The 17,629-nt window shown below is 44.9% G+C and overlaps 1 long non-coding RNA gene across 1 annotated transcript; it reads left to right on the top strand.

Moving 5' to 3' along the window:
* The first annotated feature begins 2,204 nt into the window (after nt 1-2,204).
* On the top strand, nt 2,205-16,191 carry LOC135421370 (uncharacterized). The gene is made up of 2 exons (XR_010433977.1): nt 2,205-10,586; nt 12,636-16,191. It is a non-coding gene; the product is annotated as an uncharacterized LOC135421370 (long non-coding RNA).
* Nucleotides 16,192-17,629: the final 1,438 nt, after the last annotated feature.

Below are 17,629 nucleotides of genomic sequence, written 5' to 3'. Positions count from 1 at the left end.
TATCCACCAGTTGGATCCAGGGGAAGACTTTGGTGTGAGGAGAGGCTGAAAAGTCTGGGCCAGCTGATGAGACTGAGGGGAGACCTCATCGGGGTCTACAGCTTCCTCTCAAGGGGAAGTGGAGGGGCAGCACTGATCTCTTCTCTCTGGTGACCAGTGACATGATGGGCATGAAGCTGTATCAGGGGAGGTCTAGGTTGTATATTAGGAAAAGGTTCTTCATCCAGAGGGTGGTTGGGCGCTGGAACAGGCTCCCCGGGACAGTGGTTACGGCCCCACAAGCCTGACAGTCTTCCAGAAGTGTTTGGAAAAAAATGCTCTCAGGCACATAATGGGATTCTTGGGGCTGTCCTGTGCAGGGCCAGGAGTTGGACTTAGATGATCCTTGTAGGTCCTTGCCAACTTAGGGTATTCTGTGATTCTATGACTAATAACTGGGATGATGGATAAAGGAAATATAACAGAGATTGTATCAAAATAGGACAGATGGACACAGGTACTGCTCACTCCCCTTTGCCCTTTCCCCACAGGAACATGGACACGGGAAGATGCCACAGTTAAGATTAGCTGAGGCCACCTGGGGGTTCAAACACAAGCCCTGGGACTCAGTGGCCGCATTTACCGCCTCCGGGCGTGGCTGGGGGCACGGGCTCGGCGGGGCTGCGGGACGGACGGGACCGTTCGCGAGGGCAACGGGAGCGCCCGCTGCCTGACCGTGATGGAGCAGCCGGGGCGGTGAGTTTAACGTGAGGGGCCCCGCTCCCGGCCCCGCTCCCGGCCCCGCTCCCGGCCCCGCTCCCGGCCCCGCTCCCGGCCCCGCTCCCGGCCCCGCTCCCGGCCCCGCTCCCGGCCCCGCTCCCGGCCCCGCTCCCGGCCGGGGCCGCGCCTGCAGTGCCAGGCGGGGGCAGCAGGTGGCGCCGTCCCCCGCGGCTCCGCGGGCCGGGCCCCGCCGGGGGTCGGTTCTGAGCCTTAAACTCAGGATTTTCCCCTTCGGCCGGAGAGCCCTCGGTGAGAACCTGCTTGGAAACGGCGACACTGGGGACAGCGCGGGTTTTTCTGTTAAGGGGGCGGTGACGTTTAAAAATTCACCTAAAGGAGTTTCAATTAACAAACGCGTTACTTGTGTCCCTGCTTTGCCTCTTCCATCTCTCCCGGTTCGTGAACGCGGACCCGAGCGGAGCCCCCCGGGACCGGCGGCTGCCCCGAGGGAGGGACGCGCCTGTGCTGGGGGTGCCTTTGCAGACCCAGGCGGGTGCGAGTTCAGAGGTGCAGCACTGCAGCCCCTGTTGGGACACGCAGGCATCCATATGAGCATCTCCTACGAGGTCAGCTGCCCAAAGTGAGCCCTCCGTGGGCTGTGGCTGATGGCTGCACTCGCTTGACGCGGCTTTTTGGCTGTGAAGGCTTGTGCGTGGCCATGAAGGTGCTGGGCATTCCTCCCCTGTGGGCAGCGTCCAGGGGTCCAGCAGGGGCAAATGTGTACAGTACAGGTCTCTTTTACCTCTGATCAACCTACCTCTCTACCTTCTGCGAGTATTGACTGGCTCTAAGGGCAGGAGCTGTAAAGTATGGGCCAAGGGTTAGTTCCTGAGAGAACACTATGTCGTTACGATGTCTTTAGACGAAGACTGAAGACAGTAATCAAAAAGGCTATTTTTAACCATGGGTTGATTTATTTGTTTTTCTTGTACAGCTATTGCACCTGGAGCCACTGATGATGGCTTGATTAATTCTCGGTGATTTCTTTTTTCTCCACCTTCCTCTGCACGACTCTTCTGACTGGCGTGAGGTTGCACTGCAGCAAGCACAGTCTCTGGGTTCCCCCCTGCAGCCCCAAGTAAAGGCAACTTTCAGCTTGTTGTTGAGGGCAGGGATCCTGGAGCCATGTCTGAGTTTGTGACGTGGATGGTCCATGTGGAGGTAAGTCAGCCAGGAGGGTTCTTCTGTTCCTTCTGTAGCCACGAGTGTGGCTGAACTTGCTTCAGGCCACATACTCTGTGTGGGGTGAGCACAGTAGCAAAAGATAGAGTGACCACCACTGGTTGCAAAGCTCTCTCAAGAAAGTGAATGAATTGGTGATGATTATTATCCAGCCTCTGATGGATAACATGCTTCTGTCACCACCGTGTTGCTGACTGTGCCACAGCTTGTTAAAGCCAGGTTGGTATCTGTGGTATCAACTATAATAGTTGGTATCAACTATTATATTGACTTTGTAGCCTTACACTGGAGGAAAAAGAGCAATCCTGAGATTTTTTTTTCTTCTTTTTCTTCTGTGAGCACTGGACAGATGTTGAGGATTCTCCCTTTCTCTTTTGGCTTGTTCCTTGCAGTAGGGGATAGAGAATGAGGTGGTTTCCCTGCCATATCTTGGGGCTGAATCTGCTGGATCTGGACCCAGCAGCTTCCTAGACAGATACTTGTCCTGACCCTTGTAGCAGCACTTAGTGCTAAGTAAATTCAAGGCTACACAGTTATTGGAGCACTGTGGGAATATACAAGGAACAAAGATTTTCGAAAGTGCCCATGGATTTTAAAATCTCAGACTTCAGACATATACCCTGAGAAAACCAAGGGAAACCTGATGGCAAACCTGCACCAGAGCAACTACTTCTGCAAACCCAGTGCTGCTAGTGTGTCTGCCCCATCCAAAAGCCTTCTCGAAATGCTCTGCCTCCCAGGATTTTCTAAATATTCTCCATTCATCCCCATCGTAATTCACACCTTATTTTTTTCCCCTCTGTGTGACTCAGTAACAGTCACCTCCCTTTTTTATTTTTCCTAGTTAAAGGTCAGCCTGAGCTGTGTATTACAGATGAAAGGATGCAGCCCAAAGCCAGCCTAGGGGCCCAGTTTGTGTTGTGGATCTCTCCTGAGGGCACCTCTGTTTGCAAGTGTGTGCCTTGCAACTTCTGAGAAGCCTACAGAGATTGCTATTGTTTAGGATAAGTTCTGTCAAATTTATTATTCGATAATTTTTTTTTCATATTTCCTTCACAGAACCCAGCCACTTTCAGGCTGTAATTTTGAGCCTACTCTGTGCCAAGTGTCAGGAATGACTTTTTGTCCTCAACGCTGAGGAGACATTTCCCACCAGTGCAGATAAAAGTGTCTCTTCCCTCCAAGGACATAGAGGAGGAGATGGCAGAAAGTGAGCTAAGTTCTGTTTTCACACTTGAAGGTAAAATGTTACCAGATTTTGTCCATCCACACATGCTCCTTAAGATTTAATCTTGAAGTATCTGTTCTAATGTACTTGAGCAAACAGTAGATAGACACAGTGGGAGGGAGTTCAAGGGCAGCTGCAGTAAGCCCTAGGTGTAAATACAACTGAGGAGAAATAAAAAAGGGATGATCTCCTACTGAAGCCAACCCCCAAAGTGAGAGAACCTCTACGGGACTTCCTATAAGGAAAAGACATGTTCACCATCCTCATTTTTCTCTGTAGCTCATGTTTTCACCTAGGTTGCCAGGTGGATGTTTACTTCCAAAGCAGATGTCTCCTTCCCCCTGCCTGGATCCCACTGGCTGTGGACAGCGTGGCTGCTGGCACACTGTAACACCTGGCTCCCCCCATGATTAATGCTCAGAGCTGTGGCTATGTGGGTGAAATCTGCAGCACTGCCATGTGTGCCTTTAGTTTAGTTTCCAGACTATGCAGATACATGTGGTAGAATCTTTATATATACACCTTTGAGATGCACACCTATAAAGGGAATACACCAAAATCTTGTAACCTTGTATCAGTTGTAAATAAGGAATGGCATCTCATGGCTTTTTTTATTCTTTTGAGGGGATTTTATCTATAGGTTGAGCGTGTTAAGGGAGTTTACCTCACTGCAGGTGTACCTAGCACTTTTATTGTGATGGAGCACAGATTGCACCATGATTTCTGAAGAGGCTGCTCTTTAAAGAGGTAAGATACAAAGCAACAAGCACATTCATATAATAGTTCATCATTTAAGGTAACACATTCTGCCTGACATGTAGTGTTTTGCACATTTTGAATTGTCTCCTGCCAAAATATTCAGGCCTGCAGGGGGAACCCCTATTGGGAACACAGGACAGATGGATCTGAATCCAGTCATGAAACTCCCTGGGGCCAGCAGTGTGATGTTAATGATCACACCACAGTAAGATGTAAAACATACCTTTGTGCAGCTCAGTGTAAACAGCAACTTTGGTATTATGATGTAAATGAGAAACCAGCAAGAAATGATGTGTGAATGGAAACACAGCAAGGTGCTCTGAGGGAGCAGGAAGCACAGTGCAAGGGGAAATTCTGCACATTGCAAATGGAGGTAAAATTAAACCCTGGACTCGTTTCATTGTAGAGATAAACTTTAAATACTACTTGGGCTGAGCAGAAGGGAGGAAACTCACCAAGCTGTACCTAACCTCAGCCAAGGTTCTGGCAGGGCATTGGATAGGTTACCATTAGGCTTGGGTTCCTGGGATCACCAGTTAAGAGCTGGAATGTGGGACTGGGTCCAAAGGGAAGATAAAAATCACCAATATACCTTATTCTAATATATCCTATGGTCCACCTTCCTGCTCAAATTAGGGCTGGCTTTGAAGTTAGGCAGTGTTGCTCAGGACTTTGACTGTCTGATTTTCAGGTGTCTCCAAGGGCAGGGATACCTCTCTGGGGAGGCTTGTTCTAGTGTTTGGACAACTTCATGGTGAAAACATTTGCTGTAGCATTATGTAAGACTGAAATGGCACCATGTTTGGAGGGCATGAAAGACGAGAACCTGAGAACAGGTAGAAATTAAAGGGACTAGAGGGGCTATCCAGAGATGCAGGATGTGCAGCTGGGTCCCCAGCATTATTTCAGAAATCCCTGGTGCCCCTCTGGAAGTCCTCCCCTGAGTGGGTAATGGCAGCTTGCCTTGGAGATGTGATTTGCATTGGGTCCTGGTGAAACAGAAGGTGCAGTCAGAGAGCCTGGTGTCGCCAAGGTAATTTAAAAATGTGCTGGGCAGCAGGAGTGGTGCTGTGTCTGCTGCTGGCTGTATTGTAACAGTGATGTGCCTCTTTGTCCCAGAGTTCCCTGTCCTCTTCCTCTCATCTCTAGCAAAGGAGTGAAGGGCTTGCTGGGAAGCTGAGCTTGAAGCTAGAGGAGGTCATACTTAACTAACCTCCTGGAGTTCTTTGAAGATATTACTGCCAGGCTAGATAAGGGGAATTCAGCAGTATGCTTAGAGTTTCAAAGAGCATTTCACAAAGTTCCACATCAGAGATTAATAGCTAAGGCAAAAGGTAAAGGAAGAGGAGGTAATAGAGGCTGTTGGATCAAAACCAGCTCGAGGGCAGGTATGAGACAATAAGCACAGATGAAAACTTTTCAAGCTGGCAGAAGGCTGTTCTTGGGACTGTTTCAGGATCTCTGTGATGTGTAATCCAGACAGCACAAAGGTGCCCCACCATGCTCATGTCTCTAAGGCAGCCTGGGTTTGGCACCACCAGCAGCAAAGTGTCCTAGCTAGACCTCCTTCTGACTTCCCAGCCTGATCAGCCAGGAGTCCTTTCATGTCTCTGTTGGGTGGGAGCAGTTGTCATGGTCTGAAGTCACCAGTTCCTCTGGGGCCATGTCAAGGGGCTGCCAGCCCTGCTGCACTGCCACGTGTTTCAGAGCAGTCTATTTGCTGAGCCTGCTCCTCAGAAACACTGTGTGCACATGAAGCTGCTGAGGTCTGAGAAGTTACTCCAGCTTTGCAGTGGGTTGAGGGAAGAGATAATTTGGTGTAAGGTCTCCCCAAGTCTGTGCATAACCTCAGCAGATTCACCAGGGCCAAAATCTCTTCAATGACTCTGCTAACAAATGACAAAATGGAATTAAATGTGGAGAAATGCAGAGTAATTAATCTGCAAGCAGTGAATTGGTCTGGGGAATATGCCTTAACAGAGCAAGCATTCAGCAGAGGAATGAAGAGAGGGATTTGATGTGTGTGTGGGGTTAGTTTCTTTTGGAAAAATCCTTGAAACTGTCTGCCTAGATCACATCCGTAGCAAAAGGGCAAGCAAGACACAAGGCTGCATTAATGGAGGGACAGGATAAAATCTAAAAGAGGTGGTGTGTCTATTGCTGGTAAAGGCATTAGCTCCCACCTGGAATATTGTCAGCAGTGTTGGCCACTGCACCAGTGTAGCATAAGGCAACCAAGAGTAGCCCTGCAGAACCTGTGCACAAAGGTGAGAGAGCTGGATTTCCCTCCACAGGCTTCTTCCCACTGCATCCATTCATCATCTAAGAGGAAATCTGAGGAGCACAAAGGATTTCCCATTAACTCTAACAGATGTTGGGAGTTTTGAAGTCAGTTATATTTTTCTCCAGAGTATTTATTTCTCTCTGTGTTTCTCTTGTTTCCTTCCACCCATTTCTTCTCTTCTTTTACGGTTTCCTCTTTTCTTGCTTCTTTCTGTCCTACCCCAAGCCAGGGGGTTGGTTTGTTTTTCCCTATTACATTGCTTCTCCTCCACCCCTGCCCAGGAAAAGTCAACTCACTTCTGGCTCCTGAAGGAGTCCCATCTCCAGTGAAGGGATTGTTACTTACAGGCTGTGCAGGAGGGTGAAAAATACTTTTTTTCCACATAGATTTGGATGAAAAGAAATCAAAGCCATTGCTTTTGAAGAGGAGAAGCTCAGCAATCAAACTGAAGGCAGGGCATGGAATATTACTCAAACTGACCATTGAAACTCTCAGATGTGGCTTTCCTTCTACACTCAAAGGAGTTCACAATGCCATGGCTGTTTCCAATCATGAAAAGTCAGTACTAAAATCTTCCTTTTTTTCCCCCTGGTGTATATTCAGAGCAAGTTCAGCATGTTGCTCTGAATTTACCCAGCTATAGAGGACAGCTGATTTAATTTGAGCTGTACAAGAGGCAAGCTTATTTTGCTTTCCCTTGGATTATGGTAAGCTTGTCAATCAATGCCCAGGGCCAGTCCATACAACACAGTTGTGCCAGGTAAGAAATGCACTTGTCAAACTGTCAAAATATCCATTTCTTCTGCTCTTCTCTTAACCAGTTGTGAACACTGAAGGAAGGCTGAGAATTTTAGGTCTGTATGTACGTTGAGCTGTAAGGTATAAGTCACAATCATGATAGCACCTTAAATGATAGCAATTAATATTTCTCAAAACTAGGGCTTTTTTCCCTCTTCATTGACTGATACAGCAATCAACGGACTGATGCACAAAATGATAAAATAGGCCTCTAATAAGAAAAGGAAAACCTATTATTCTTGCTGTTTAAATCCCCTGAAGCAGGATTGGCTATTGCTATAAAATCAGTGGAATTATACTTGCTATTTCAACTTGCCAAACCAACCTTTTATCCCTTTAAATTCAGGTCTTTAGAGTAACTTGCCAAAATAATCTCTTGGCACCACTGAGGTGAGAATCCACATTGTGCTGCTCACATAACTTCCTTGCTCATAGAACCATTCATCCTGGAAAGATTTTGACTGGGGACTTGTGCTTTTAACCCTTTTAGCTGCTTTTGAAAATGCTGCCTTGCTATCTTGCGGAAAAAGATCATGCCATAATGTACCATGACAATGGTGGTTGTGAGGAGTGTAAAGAAACATTTAAATAGAAATTACAGCTAGAAATGACAGCATGTAAGGAAAAATCAAATTACAGGATTTACCTTCCAATTCTTAAGGGCAAAGAAATTTATTTGGCCCTTTTCTTGGATGTAACTGGGCGAGGGAAAGAAATACCGAGTCTCATATGATCTTAATTATACGCTCTGGGTGCCAGCAACTTTCAGGGTACATGTGGATTCTTGACTGAGGCTCAGTGTGTGAACTTTGTCACTAGAGGACTGTGTCACACACAGAGCTGGGACAGGAGCCATCATTCACAATTCAAACAAACCCCAAGCCCTTCAGGGATTGAAAAGAAATATTCAGTTAACCATAAAAACCGTGGCACGATTCTCCATACCCTTGTGCCCTTGGGAACAGAAATACTTCAGGCTTCAAGTCAGGCCCTTCTTGTGAGGCTCTTGGACTGAACTGGAACCATCAGCTATTCAAACTATTGTACAAAATCCCGCTCTTTTGCAACTCCCAGCAGTTTTTCTAGACAAGGAGCACTATAATTCTAAGCTATAGATGCTTTCACTTCAAAACTTTTCCCTTGATTTCTTGGGTATCTTGGCAGAGGGTGTTTGGACACGACAGAGCCTGGAGGTCCATGCCTTGCCGTGGGACAGAGCTGACAGTGGAGAAAAGGGGCAGGTGCTGGGTGCAGGAGGCTGATTGTTACCAGCTGCAGCAAAAGTGCCTGTTTCCTGTCAAGTTTCAACAAGAAAATCTAGGTGAAAGAGATGATGTTGGGAACATTTTTCTGTAGGTGCTTGGTCTTTGTGTGTTGACTGAAGGCCTGCAAGACTTCGCTTGTCTGGCTGTAAGCCCCTCGGTGGATTTTGTAACAGCCCTTGAGCATGAGAGATGGTGCAGCTGCTTCCATCCTCCCACCTGAGCCACCTGAGCTGCAGGGAGATGTCAGGCATGTTGCACCCTTACCCCTAGGACACATCTGAGTTTGGTGTCACAACGGGAATCTCGTTGTGAGGAGCAGGAAGGTGTCCTTCATGTTGCCTCTAGAACTGAAGTTAGGCCACTTTCATGTTCCTACCTCAACTGCGTATGGGAGGAAGAGGGCACACAGGGATATTCTTGTGCTCTTCTGGGATTCCATCCTTAACAGAAAGCATACACAACTGGGGGGGATGTTCCTGTGGCCAGCTGTGTGACAGCAAAATTACTGCTCTCATGATAAGCAATAGAGGTTCTGCTGCTGTTCAGAAATATACTGAAGGTTCAGACCAGAATGAAAATCAGTCCTACACATGGTTGTTCACACTGTGAGCTCTTTATACTGTCTTCAGGGGGAGAAAGTCTGCTGTGGAGATCCATCATGTCCTGGCAATTTAGAAGAATTAGAGGGAACATGCTACTTACCTAAAAGAACAAATGCGAACATATGGAGATAGCCTTTTTTTTCTTAACCTTAGGAAGTACCAGCAAAGATTTTCATGTTTGTAAATTGTCATTTTCTTAGAGCAAAGCCTTATGGAAAAGTCAAGGTTTTTTTTATGGAAGACGTGATGGAAACTATTACAGCTCTGATCCTCGCTATTGCTAGAAAAAACAGAGGTAGCAGCAGAAGAGGAAAGTAAGCGCTAAAGGTCAGCTATGAGCCACAGGAAAAATGATGTGGCCTCATCAGAGTTTTCTTTGGCTTCCTGAGGTCCCTACCTGCCCTCAAGAGAGTCCTTTCTTCATTGGCTCCTGTGTGGATCTGTCCTCTGATGGCTGAACAAATTGCTCTTCTCAGCAGTGACCAAACATGAGAATAACAGCTTTTCTCATGAGGATCACATCTGGGCAACTGCTGTCATCTTTCTCTGTCCTGCTTGCTCTAACTCTTGACTTGGAGAGGGGAAGACTGGTGTTTCAATGTATGAAATGCCAGCTGGGATCAAATCAATAACATTGATTTCATCTTGCGCCTCCAAAGAGCTGGGACTTTTCCTTTTAATTTTTTTTTTCCTGTAGCTCTATTCTTTGCGAAGTAGAAGAGTGAAACAAAGACATTGAGTGCTGCCAGTGGTCCTCAGGCACAGAGGCCAGAGCCAGAGCTGCAGAGCCCTCCATGGGTTTGAATAGCTTCACTCTCACTGGACTAAATCAGGTTTGGATGTAGGAACTTGGTTTTCACTTTTTGGGTTGGTTTGGGTCACTGTTTGTGAGTCCTAACAGGACAGAGTGCCCTTGCTTGCTGGGACCAGCCCTGCAGCCAGCCCAGGGCCAGATGCCCAGCTGGTGAAGGTGACCACATACCTTAACCTTAGAGAGTTAGGGCAGGTTACAGTTGCCTATGTCATGTCTCTGTAGGTTTTTTGACACATTATAGTCGTGCCTACACTGACTGTTAAAGACAGTCATTGGTGACTTCTTTTGTGACCAGAGCAAGCTCTCTGCAGCAGCAGGTACTGCAGGTTGTTGATGCAGCCCCTTGCACCTACAGAGCAGGCAGCAAGGGTGGGAGGAGGGTCTGCTCTGCTCCCCACTTCTCAGGGCAGTATGGACACAGCCTGTAAATCCTGCTGTGGAGCAGTTGTGGTTTGTCAGGTTAAGGCCCGTGGAGTGGTTATGGATGCTAAAGTAATGCCAAGATCTTCCTATGGACCCAGTAGTTCATAAAGTATCAGAGGGCAGAGCAGGACAATTCCTAGTTAGGCAAATAAAGTAAAATATAAATGGAAAGATGTAAACTTGATAATCCAAATGAGTTTACTTTCCTTTTTATATGACAGATGTTGTTTGACCTAGGAGAAAGAATAATATTATAGAAATGGAGATCAGTCTGAGGGGAAAAAAATAAAGTCATATAAAAATAAACCACAAATAGCAGCTGCTTGAATTGTATTTCTAATATATCAGTGTTGACAGCTCTCTCTGTCCCCCAGTTGAGCCAGGAATCTTATACAAGTGGCTGGTAAAGAAGAGATGAGGAGGGATGTGAGCAGAGGCAACGGAGAGGCAGAGATGATACTGCTTTGTGTCGGTGACTGTCCTGGGCAGGAACAGCCTTTGGAGATGTGTGAGGGGATGTGGAAGTGTCACTGCACAGCACATGGAGGGGCTCAGGGTCAGAGGCTCTTGCTGTTGGTTGCAGCAAGTAACACTCATCTGCAGTTAGGAACAACAATGTACAGGGTAGAATAAAGAATAGTAAAATAAATAGAATAAAGTAATCCAAACTTGTTGCCATAGTCTGAATGCCCATTTGGAGTGAGCTTTCTGTGGAGCATTAAATTGGTGTCCTGTGTTTATCTATGCCAGATGAGGAGCTGAGCTGAATGTGTAAGGGTGGTGGGTTACATCCTTGGGATGTAAATGCAAAGCAAGTTTCTTACTCTGTAGGCTCAGTCAGTGGGAGAAATACTACCTAGAAGAAAAAAAGAATAAAAGATCCTGACTTCTCAGTGCAGCAGCTAGTGGCTTTGGACTGTCAAGACTGGGCTGTTCAGCCAGGACTGTGTGCCTAGGTTTGATTTGCAGCAAGTGGTAAACACCTCCTCTTTGACAACAAGTGATCTCTGACAGGGGCTTAAGATGAACGCAAAAAAAAAAATAAAATTAAGGCATTCCTTCATTGTTTGTGAACAGTTAGGCTGGAACTGGCATGATATGACTGTGAGAAAAGCTGGCAGTGCTTTCCTTTGTGTGTGAGGAGCTGTGCCTTGGGCTGTGCGGCGCTGGGAGCCCGGGCAGGCACGGTGCAGCTCTGGCGTCCTGTCCGCAGCGCGCTGTAGAGCAAATAACACATTTTTATTTTTATACAAATGTGCATAACTTCATCCATTTCTTGTGGCTGCTCTGACAGGAAAAGGAAATTTATGACGCACATCACCCATTTATTTGGCACAGGCAGTGTTTATTGCTGAGGGAGGCATTCTCATGGAATTGATTGCACAATTTCCTCCTGGTGTACTGTTTTCAAGTAATATCCCAAGACCTCTGTGTACTAAGATACAGGGACACTTCTTTAAGGCCTGCAGAATACTACAGCAGAGGGGGGAAAAAGCCACATAGTGGAAAATAAAATGTAAAAATACAATTTTAATCACACTGTAAATCTGGGTCTCTCTCCACTCTGCTGAGAGTGTCTGTGGAAACACCCACTCCCAATAGGTTAAAATTCTAGTTTTCTCCATAGAACTAAGAACAGCTTTGTATTTTATCACTGTTTCATTTTTACAGGTATGAAAGGTGGGGGTTTTGTCCTGGGTTACTTGTAGTTCATGCTTTAAGCATGCCTGGATGGTGGACATGTGGTGGGGGGCAGAAATTCTGCACTTTGAAAAAAAAAAGAATGGTATATGCTTAGTGTGATGGTTTGCTGAAAGGGTGGGATTGTTGCCTTTCCCAACAGGCAAAAAGGGGTTCAAACTGTTAATGTCACAAAAGGCAGGATGAGAGGAGTTGTTGCCTTGATTCAAAGAGCTGTGTGACAGCTATACTATGAATGGCACACCATAGAGAGAGAGAAACATCTGTCCTGGAAGAGAACTATTGGGGTTTTATTTAAATTTTATTTTTTTTTAATTATTTAATCTGCCCATACACATTCATTTGTACCAAATCTTTGGTATAATAGTTGTCTCATTTGCATTTGGAAAGGCATGGAGTTGGATGCTTGCACACAAATATGTGCCAGGTGATGACACTGGTTACAAGTAATCATGGACTGAAGATTGCAACCAGAAAATTCAGAGCTCTCTTTTGAAAAGATGACTCAAAGTGCATGGATGGAAAAACAGTGGTGCATAACAGCAGTTCTGGACAATAGATTCTGCTCCCTTCCACTCCATGGGGAATGTCAGTGACAACCCCACACGTATCTGCATGCTGAAGGTACACATTGCTTCTGAAAGAGTTGCCTGATGAATAACTTTTTTTCTTTCCTGTCTGCCTGGTGAATGGCTCCTCACCTGCTTCACTCTCCTGATTTCCTGGAGGGGAGTTTGGCAGCCAGCACAGCTTTAATTTTGTAATTTCACTTCTCTGGTGTCTCTGTTGGTTTCTGCTAACTTCACAATTATTCTTTCAGGCTCCAGATGAAAGCGATCTCCTCCTAAGCTTCTGTTTTCACACTTCTGAATGGCAGCTTCCTCATCTCAACCTCCTGATGCTCCTCCTCGGGGCTTGAAGCTGGGGACCAGCTTGAGCCCTGAGTGTGTGTTCTGCAGCTCTCGGGTGTACAGCTGTGGCGTGGGCTGGAGTGGGTGTTTGTTAGCACAGGGGAAGCTCACTGGTAATGGCCTTTTGTGTGTGCTGACCTCTGAACCAGAAACAAGATTCAAACCTCAGAGGAGACCAGTGATTAATCAAATTGGGGATCAACTGTGACTCAACCTTTAGATTCCCAGCTGAGGTTGTGTCCATGGCTGATTAAAAGAGGGAAATATATTTAGCTATTTACAGCTGTATCTCCATCTGAAAGAGGACAAGGCACCATGGATAAACATATTTATGTTTGTTAGATGTGCAAATTGTGGTTCCTTTGAAAACCTCACAGTTCATCATAGAGCCTCAGAAAGCACAGGGCTGTTTATTGACGCTAGAGGACTTCCCGAGACTGTGCCGTGGCCATCCCTGCTCGGAGTACTTGACACAGGCTGGCACATCAGCCAGGGAAAAACACCCAGGCATTGCCATCTGCACATGAAAGACTAAAGGTGGCTCCAAGCATTCCTCTGTAGGAGATAATTTTCCCCCTCAATTAGGTTACAATTTCTAGATGCTGCACCTCAGAAGCTTACACTCTTCCCAAGCCCAGCTCTACAGTCAGCCAGTGGTGAACAGAACATACAGACTTTCTATTGCTAATATATTTCAGAGTGCTGTGTGATATTAGCAAACTCCAAATAGCTGTCAGGACCTGAAGGTATTCTGGAACATCCTTTGATGTTACGAAGTAATGCGTTTTCCATATTATTCCTTTGAACACATTATATATGCAAAGTCTAGCACTTCTTATAGGAGAGGTGGAATTATCATACAATAAGATATTTTTTCCTCTAGTTCTTTCATGGCTCATAACATATAAAATTTCTCCTTAAAATCCGGGCTAGGAACTCAAACTTAATTTATACAGTATTGAAAACATTACAGGGCATAAATCAGTTCAATTTTTAAAGTTCCTGCATGATATTTTCAGAGCAGCCGAATTCCTTCATTCGCCTGGACTCCTTCCAAAATTCTGCCAGCGCTCATGGAAATCTAAATAACTTTGGAGAAAAAGCAGGTTTTCTGTGGAGGCTCAGATTACCCTGTCACCCTTCCTCCACTGCAGACAGGCCTCTGATAAACATGGAGAATAGGGACAGGGAAATTACTTCATTACTTCATGTCCTTTTCAATTACAAACATCAAGGAGTCTGAGCCTCCTGCCAGCTCACGCCCCAGACCCTTGCAAATTTGTGGCTTTCAAAAGCCAACAGTTGCATTTCCTTTGCCAGCAGGGATAAGCGATAGAAAGTGAGCAGGGGAGCTCTCTTGAATTTTATTTCTGAGTGTTATTTAAAAAGTTTCAAATCTCAGCTCTGTTTATTTAAAGTAGGACTCCAGCTGAAATGTAAGTCTGTGAACTAGAGAAGTGATCAAAACAGGACCGCACCTTCCTTTCTTTTTTGAGAATTAATCACTTACTGGTGGTGTGTTACTGTAATCTTCCTGTGATCACTTAACCTGGAAGTGGTACTTCCAGAGAGCTTTGTGATATTCTCCTGCTGGCATCTTCAGATCTACTATTTGTACCATTCATCTGTTTTCCCAGCACATGAGGATAATGCATTTGTTTTCTACCACCTTTGCTTTGTGTTTTGATTTACACCTAAAGAAACAAGTGTATTTTCTTTGATGTAATTTTTCCATTATTGATGAACCAATATTACAAAACCAAGGCTTTTTAAGATCTTACTTAGAAACCTCGTTGTTTCTACCAAATAACAAAAAAAGTAAACCCCAGTTTCAGAACGCTGTGGCAGGAGTGAATCTGATTTCCTACTTAGAGCACAAACCATAGAGGCTCAACCTCTGCTCAGTTTTTAGGTTTTTTTAGGCTTAAAGTCACCGAAATAGAAGCCTGTGTTTGGGTTAACCACAGGTGTCTGTGTATAGCTCTGGGAGGGTTTGCTGGGATTATTCTGTTCCTCTTTTTTTACACCATGATTCTGCAGTGTGGGCTCAGGTGACTTGGTACCTCAGCTGGCCAGATGTCTGCCCTGCAGTGGTGTTATGTCCTGATCACCTTTGTGATCATCTTTGTGGTCAGGAGAGAGAGAGAAGGGAGAGGAGGACCTGTGAAAAGGTTGTGGGGTTCTTCAGTGCTTTGCAATTCAGGTTTTGCTTTGATATGAATTCAACAATCCAAACATTCTTGTGAAATGAATCTGCAGTGGGTGTGGGTAGAGCAAACAGGTGATGACATGGAAATCAAGAGGCTATCCAGAAGTTCTCACTACATCTTTTCCCAGGTTTTACTTGTTTCTTACTTGCACATTATTTGAATACTTCTGTTTAAGTCAGTGGGAATTTTTCTAAGTGAAATTGAAGTTGTTACCTAGAAGGTGTGCAGAATCTTTTTGATGCCTTCAAAGCTTCATCCCTTGGCTGGAACTCTCCTGGATTCAGGCTCTGTGTGGGTATGTACATGTATGTATGTGTGTGTTTGCTTCTTGATATTTTCTGCTACCTCTTGGGCCATAAATATTGTGTGAACCACAACAGAGGCATGTCTACTGCTGGTATCAGCCCAAGTGTGGAAGTACATAAAACAAAAAAGTACTAAGGAAAAGTTCACCAGACTTGGAAACTCCCAGCTGGCAAGGGAGCTGCCTGGAATGAATGATCTATACCTGGAATAATTTTGTGTACTCACTGACTCCCTAAGATAGGATGCCAAAACTGGTTTTTTGCATAATGCTAAGGTCACAATGATGTAGGTATTTTTTAGTTAATGGAAATTTTGGATGTGCTGTAAGCAATTTTTTCTTTTAAGAAGGAAGACTGCAGATGGACTATCATTCTATTTGCTGATATGTAATAAGGAAAGGTGTATCAACCCAAGAATCCTATTGTTGTGACAAATCACAAGAAGGGGAGTAAGACAGTGCCTGCTAAATGTAGCCTGTGCAAATCCAGTACATTCCAAATCCATGGAGTGAAATACTGTTTGGAATAAAATATGATCGAAACATTTCTGGAAATATAACTCTACTGGCTAGTTCCCCACCTGGACTTAGTTTTCATATTGTAGGAGAGTAATTAAATTTTTATTCTTTTTAAATTATAGCCCCCCCCAACCCAATATCAGTTCTCTTGTCTTCCCACTGAAGCAAGCACTGTTAAGCTGCTATAACTTTAAGAGCATGAAAGCAAATGTTGTAAAGAGGTCACTGTAAAGGTCACGCAGCAGGTTTGATGTGTCAGTGGATAAATGATGGGATCACATCTGGAACAGTTTGGTGAATAAATAAAATGTGAAAGCTCATATATCACTGCCCACCTTCCAATCTGTAAGGGAAAGAGAAAATAAATTCTCTAATAACCTTGTAAAGCACATAAAAGATATTGAATAAACTCTTGAAATTTTGTGACTAAAACTGTCTGTATTAAATAATGATTTTAAGAGTGGCAAAAAGCTTGAAATACAGTATGAGTCTTCCTTGTAAAATGTTGTTTTATTTTATGGTTTATTTATTAGACTATACTTGGATAGCTTTGAAAAATATAATTTTGAGTTTAACTATGTGTTATTGAAACACTCTTCCTTTAGATATGTCCCCCAGAGGTATTTTATATTTACACTTAGGGAAAAGAATTTTCAATTTTTATTACACAGTGCTGCATTATTGCTTATACTGCCACTATATTCTGCCTTCTGCAAGTAACATTAATATATGCATATTTTACTGCCATTACCTTCAAAAGGCCTTAGAAAACCCATAGGTCTAAAATGATTTCTCTAAGTTGGTCATTACTGACTACTGAATTAAGATACCAACAGGCTGTATATTGTTTTACTGGGCCATTAATAATAAGCCCCTGTGAGCTGTAAGACAGCAAGCTAGAAACTGAGTAATTTCAGTCGCCAAAGGAATGTACAGTATTAATAAAAGGCTCATAGAAACCTGTTCTGGAGTGTGAATGCCTTTGGTGTCTGATGAGGGACCCAAGGCAGGGGGTGAGTTTTGATCTCCAGACCCCTGCAAGCAGCTCCTTGGGATGTGAGTGGCAGTGGCAGGGGCTGGCATTGCTGTGTGGGGAGGTATCACACTTGTGTAGAAAAACAATACATGCAGATGTGTGATGTACAGTCACTGCCAACAGCTGCAGAGGAGTCTTGGTGCTCGTTTTCCTCCCTTGCACAGGCCATTGCAGTGGCCCAGCTGTGCTCTGAGGCACAGAGCCACACGTGCCATGCTCTGCTGGAGGCCCTGGGACCGGGCAGGCACTGGGTGCACCCAAACACAGGCTGTGCTGTGGGAGTAGCAGACAAATTAGTCATGACACTCCCACAGTTTTGCTGGGAAGGAAGAGCTGAAACCAGTGCCTAATGTAGTCATGGAGAAAGTGTCATCAGCTTAATCTGGGAGCAACAGGGTGAACGCTGTTGTTGGAGGGTATGGATGTAGAAAAGTGTGGAGTGGATGGCTGGAAAACCAAGGTACAGTGGGTAGGCTGTTAGGGCTGGGATAGTTCCTGAAGAAACCTGAAATGTCACCAACTAATGCTTGTTTGTCTCCTGCCTTTCACATGTGCAGTGTAAGGCATTTAGCATCTGAGGTAGATGATGGAACAAGAACTAAAAAAAAGGATAGGCAAAGTCTAAGCTGGTTATAACCACAAATGTAGCCTTTGTTCTGGAAGACCATGTTACTTGTAACCTTTAACTTAAACTTGGAAATCACAGTTGGTTTTGTGACTTTGCTAAAAATCACTGAAACTGATGCCAGGAAGCAAATCAATGACCTACAAGAACACTTTATTTTCCCAAATATGATCTTTTTGCACATAGGTCAATCCTGCAATTTCTCCAAT

Source organism: Pseudopipra pipra, chromosome 13, assembly GCF_036250125.1.
Source record: "Pseudopipra pipra isolate bDixPip1 chromosome 13, bDixPip1.hap1, whole genome shotgun sequence".
NCBI classification, from domain to species: domain Eukaryota; kingdom Metazoa; phylum Chordata; class Aves; order Passeriformes; family Pipridae; genus Pseudopipra; species Pseudopipra pipra.
This window is presented reverse-complemented; position numbering and strand designations above follow the sequence as displayed.